Source organism: Geotrypetes seraphini, chromosome 7 (genome assembly GCF_902459505.1).
Source record: "Geotrypetes seraphini chromosome 7, aGeoSer1.1, whole genome shotgun sequence".
In the NCBI taxonomy this organism is placed as follows: domain Eukaryota; kingdom Metazoa; phylum Chordata; class Amphibia; order Gymnophiona; family Dermophiidae; genus Geotrypetes; species Geotrypetes seraphini.
The window spans coordinates 103,204,093-103,210,092 of record NC_047090.1 but is presented as its reverse complement, the minus strand read 5'-3'; the positions used below and the strand labels follow the sequence as shown (position 1 = coordinate 103,210,092).

The 6,000-nt window shown below is 38.7% G+C and overlaps 1 long non-coding RNA gene across 1 annotated transcript in view; it reads right to left on the bottom strand.

The window, feature by feature from the left end:
- Positions 1-586: 586 nt before the first annotated feature.
- Positions 587-6,000, bottom strand: part of LOC117364341 — a 186,436-nt gene continuing 181,022 nt past the window's right edge. The window contains exon 4 of the long non-coding RNA XR_004540216.1: positions 587-1,198. This is a non-coding gene — a long non-coding RNA (uncharacterized LOC117364341). The remainder of the gene's footprint in view (positions 1,199-6,000) is intronic.

Here is a 6,000-nt window from a genome sequence, read left to right as displayed (position 1 = left end):
GAAAAAATTCTTTGTCATCACAAATCCAACGTATCACTCGAAGAGCAGTGTAGGCAGGCCTCTCACAAACAACGAGTCATAGGTTGATGTGTACAGTTACCTCCCCACTTTCTTCCTTTATTCTAGCTTTTACTGTGGGGTTGTTGACTCTGCTTTTTGCGTTTACAAAAACAGACATGGACCCATCACAGGCCTCTCCCTAGGCCTACCTTAAGCCCTGTTGGTCCAGTGGTGAGCCAGGGCATGAGCAATCCTCCTATGCTTCTGCCCCGTGCAGTCTCACTACTCATAATGGCTGATGCAAATTTCCACAGCAACCTTGTGAGACAACTGCAAATTCAATTTATTTTCAAATCAACCTTCCCCCTCCCCCACACACACACTTTTTTGGGGGAAAATATGACCTTGTATATTCGAGTATACAGAGTACTTTGCACTCAAATCTTGGATCCATACACAAAATTAAACACCCAACGATAAACGACCTATACAGAAATCTCACCACAGAAAATAAGTGGGTGAAACAAAAAGAAAGCAAATTTATTTTTATTTATTTATTTTTTTTTAAAGCCCTACTAGAACAAAGGAAAAAAAATGCCTTGCTCAGCCTTAGAAAGAATTTACAGCAGTAAGATCATTTTGAAGCCTCAGAATCTGAAAGAATTACAGACTTTGTTAAGTGCTGTTATTTACTGCACATTGGCACTATGGCTCTCTGAACATCCTGACATTCTGCACGTTAATAATCATTGACCATTTCTAACAAATATCTTTGAATAATGCAGTCATTTGATGGATTGTACAGAATTATGCACTGAATGCCTGGGGTATACGATTGACATCTTCGTAAACTAACAAAAGCATATAGATAGGCTCATTACTTCTTGTATCCCCTCATAATTTCATGCACAATAAAACGACAGCAAGCCAGTACATTATTATAATGCCACATACCTGTCTCGCTCTAAAATAAAACATGATGAAGGGGAAGACGATAAGGTGAATACAATGGAAATGAGAATTTGTTTAACAAAGTTTTATATTACTAATTTTACAACACAATCTCCTTATGGAAAGCATAGCTGTAACTATTTCAGATTAATGATACATCCACACTAGAGCACATTTATACTAAATGTCATTCTTATCCTCCTCGGGTCAAACTCTGCTTCCCGTATTTCTGATCTCTTCTGGAAACCTACCAAAAGAAAATGAATAGTGACTGTTTTATGGACATATTAGTAAACTCTAAAAATATTCTATTATATGAATTAATCTGGAAAAATAGTAAGAAGCTAAGATAACTAAGGAATCATTAATAGCTTACCATGAGCAATGTATGGATGTCAAACCCTTCATCAGAATCTTCCACTAGGCAGAAAATTCTCAGAGAAATAGAAATTTTCAAAGTAAAAATATAAATATAAATGAAAGAAAGGCACAAGAAATGATTTACTGGGTCACACAAATAACTAGGTACGGGTAAGAATAAAACTGACATCCCTGTTAATGGGAAAGTCCCTTTTTAAATCTCTTTGCATGACTACCCACCACATCTTTTCTCGGCTGAAGTCTCATGGGCAAGGGATGAAAGTATGTGTAGGAGTAGTACAACGCTTGATTTACTTTACAAGAATTTAATAATCATATAGCACGATATTGCAATTAACTGCAGTGATTTTTGTGCATAGAGTATAAAAACAAATTTTCATTTATGGGGGCAATTTTTGTAAGTGCCTGAATATGTGGAGAGTAGAGAATGACATGGGGAAAATTTTGTTCACATCCCCGTGGGAACTCAATTTCCCCATCACGTCCCTGTGAATTTTTTCGCTGTAGTTGTCCCTGCCCCTTTCCTGTAAGCTCTGCCTTAACCGCACAAGCCTTGAAAACCTATGATTTTAAAGTGGTCGATGAGGACAGAGCTTGCAGGGACAGGGCAGGGACAGGAAAAGAACTCGTGAGGATGGGGCGGGAAAATGAGTTCCTGCAGGGACGGGGAAAAATTTGTCCCTGTGTCATTCTCTAGTGGAGAATCCACTAGTACTTTTAGCTATGGATTTTGCTTTCCTTTTCTAAAATTTGTCCAAGAGAAAGTGTTGAAAGAGATTTGCTTGGATTTTTTTTTCTATGAGTAAATCTCCCCTTGGAAATGTGTGCGCATAAATTTGAAAAATGCAGTCTATTCCTATTCCATCTCACACACCCAGGTTTTAGTGGGTGTAAATTCTCACACCTAAAAGTTAGGCATGGATCCCGGCAGTATACACTATTCTACAAATGGTGCTCAACTCAAACCATCATTTATTGAATAATAATAATAATAATTTTATTTCTTATATACCGCTATACCCTAAGTTCAAAGCGATTTACAATGAGAGTACAAAGTTTACAACAGGAGAACAGGTGTTTACAACAAGATACATATGTTTAGAACAAGATATAAGATACAAGCTTTGGGACCAGGAATCTGAGATACATTGGCTTTGGAACAGGATATCTAAGATACATTGGATTGAAACAGGGTAAATCAGAATGGGGCAGTTTGCAAGAAGATATGGCTGTAAAAATACAACTGGTTGGGGTAGCTTGCAAGAATATACAGGTGATTAGAATACAGGGGTTAGCCATATGAGGCGAAGTGATTTGGGTCAAGTTACAGAACGAAGGGTTCAGAACAAGGTACAAGAGATCAGAGCTGCTTACAGGAAGATAATTACAATAAGAGTAAGATACAGTATATTACAATGTGAGTAAGATAGTGGAAGATATTTACAATAAGAAACATGGTGTTACAATGTGAACAAGATACAGGGGATCAGCGCTGTTTATAGGAGGATATTTACAATGAGAATATGAGAGGATTACAGCAATATACGTCGAAAGGGGAAGGGGAAAGGGAGCAGATGGGCTTTCGGGGGGTTACAATTGGTAGAAGAAAAACTAGATGGCGTTGAAGAGACGGGTCTTCAGTGATTTTCTGAAGTCTGTGTATGATGCGGCCTCGAGAATTGGTTTTGCTAGCCATGTGTTCAGTTTAGCTGCCTGGAATGATAGCATTCTGTCTAGGTACTTCTTGTAGTGACATGATTTCAGTGATGGGTAGATAAAGAGGTTTGCTCTGCGAGATGACTTATTCGGGCAGTTGGTGAAGAATTGGGAAGCTAAGTAAGTTGGTAGCATCCCGAAGATAGCTTTGAAGCTGATGCAGGCAAACTTGAATAGTATTCTGGATTCTATTGGCAACCAGTGAAGTATTTGGAGATATGGGGTGATATGGTCCCATTTTTTTAGTCCGAAGATGAGTCGGACTGCGGTGTTTTGGATTAATCTTAGCTTGTGAAGTGACTTTATGTAAGCTCCCAGGAATATGATGTTGCAGTAGTCCAGAGTACTCAGGATGGAGGCTTATACTAGTAGTCGAAAGGATGATTCGTCGAAGAATTTTTTGATGGTGCAGAGTTTCCATAGAGTAGAGATACATTTTTTGAACATTAGATCTGTATGTTTTTCTAGTGTTAGATGTCTGTCAAGGGTAACCCCTAGTATTTTTAAAGATTGAGCAATTTCGTAGTCTCTGCCGTTCATGTGAATCTTATTGTCTTTTATCTGCTCGTTGGGAGAAGCCAGGAAAAATTTAGTTTTTTCTGTGTTCAGTTTGAGTTTGAAGGCCTTCATCCAAAGTTCTATTTGGTTTAGGATATTGGATAGGAGGTTAATGAAATTCGGTGAAATATCGGATAGTGGAAGCACGATGGTGATATCGTCAGTGTAAACGTGGAAGGTGAGATTTAAGCTCTGTAGTAGGTGTCCCAATGAGATGAGGTAGATGTTGAAAAGGGTCGGTGACAGCGGGGAGCCCTGGGGAAGTCCGCAGTTGTTATTCCAGCTGAAGGAGAATTTGTCATCCTTGAGTACTTGATAGGATCTGAGTTCAAGAAATCTCCGGAACCAAGTATGAGTGTTTCCTGAGATGCCTATTGATTCCAGACAGTGTAGTAAGATGGAGTGGTCAACTAGGTCAAAGGCACTGCTTAGATCCAGTTGGAGAATCAAAGCATTGGAGCCTTGGCTAAGGAGGGAATGTAGCTACAATATGCGGTATATAAACTTAAGGTTTAGTTTAGTTTAGTTTAGATAGTTTAGAAGAGAGGCCATTACAGTTTCAGTGCTGAAGCCGGGTCTGAAACCAGATTGGTTAGTATGCAGTAGGTTGAATTTGTCTAGGTAGTTGGTTAGATCAGCATTTACCAGGCCTTCCATTAATTTGGCAACCAAAGGGATGTTCACGACAGGTCTATAGTTGGAAACGTTGATGGATGCTTCTTTTTTGTTCTTTTTTATAGGAGTTATGACGATTTGGCCCAGGTCTTCTGAGAACTTCCCAACGGATAATTGTAGGTTGATCCAGTTTAGAAGTTTGGTTTTGAAGATAATAGGGGCTGATTTCATCACGTTTGGGGGGCACGGGTCTAATCTGCAATACGATTTGGCGTATTTGTTGTAGTACTTGATGAATGTTAGCCAGTCAGTTTCCTTGAAGTATGACCAGCTCATGTCGGCTTTTGAAGAGGAGTCAGGGTCCTGGAGGATGGCGTATTTCCAGTGGGAGTCTTGTGTGTTTGGAAGGGAATGTCTTGAATAGTGCTCAGTCCCCCTTCTTTTACAAATGCATAGCACGGGTTTTAGCACCGGCAGTGGTGATAACTGCTCTGATGCTGATATGAGCATCGGAGCAGTTACCGCTGCTGCCGAAGCTAAAACCCACGCTAGGCGTTAGTAAAAGAGGGGGCATGTGAATTTTTTTTCAGTATCCAAATTTGGATGCCATTTATTCCTATCTGTTGTACTATATTACCCAGTGGATTTAATATCAAGTTATTACATGCTAGCAGCTCTCCCATTCCTTTCTTTCACTTGAGACTAGGAAAATGTATATCTACTGACAGTCAGATGGATACCACGTTCCTATTTCAGATAAACCAATGAAATGGTCATTAGAAAAGTATCATTTTCAGTCTTTCTACAGCTGTTTCTGTATTTGCTCAAAACAGTTTCAGTACGCTCTGTTAAATGATTAATTCCCTGTACCAAATTGCTAGTCACCCCTCCTCTGAACCTTCCTTTCAATTTACAGCAATGAGTGAGATCTGTAGCTAACTTAAATTATCAAGCTGCCTTGCATATAATGACCTGAAATATATATACAATATTTTTAAATTATCATCAGGAAACACATAGGAATCTCCAAATATTAACAGTTCTTTTAAATCATGGCAGAATCTCTATAACACTTACATTAAAGGGTTCTTTCATGAACCAATTGTGACCAAGATTTGATAAAAGGTATTTTAAAACTGCGACGGAGTTAGATAAAAAGTTTAATATATTAAAATATGTTGATTGCAAAAGAAGGATTAACACCTGTGCAAGGTAAAGGGACTTGAAATGAGGTGAGCCCAGTCCAGGATTTATATTGTACTAGCTGATGACCCGGCGTTGCACGGGTATTTAATTATAGCAATAACACTGTAAATGGATTCAAATAAAGATACTTTATAGTGGTGAATGAAATTATTTCTTTACAGCTTAATAAAAAGTACAATATTCAAATAATAATGTGAAATATTTGACAAAATGAATACAATACAACAAACACAAAACGTGATTATAAACAACATTTTTAGTTTCACCTCCAGGAGCAAGAACATATAAATTGTTGGATGAACCCACCCTTGAGCAAGCAACATAGAGTTGTGGGCCGCAAGACCCCCAGAACATATCACCCCAGGTAGTGAGGGATCTGCATACCAAGTTTCGTTCAAATCGGTCAAGCCGTTTTTGCGTGATCGCGGCACATACACACACACATACATACTTCCGATTTTATATATATAGATGAAGGGCTATAGGACCCAGAGTAGCAGACCGTAACAGAAATGGAGCATCAGTGTCAGCACAGTGTGGACAATATGAGTGTGTGCTTGAATGCATTTCCTT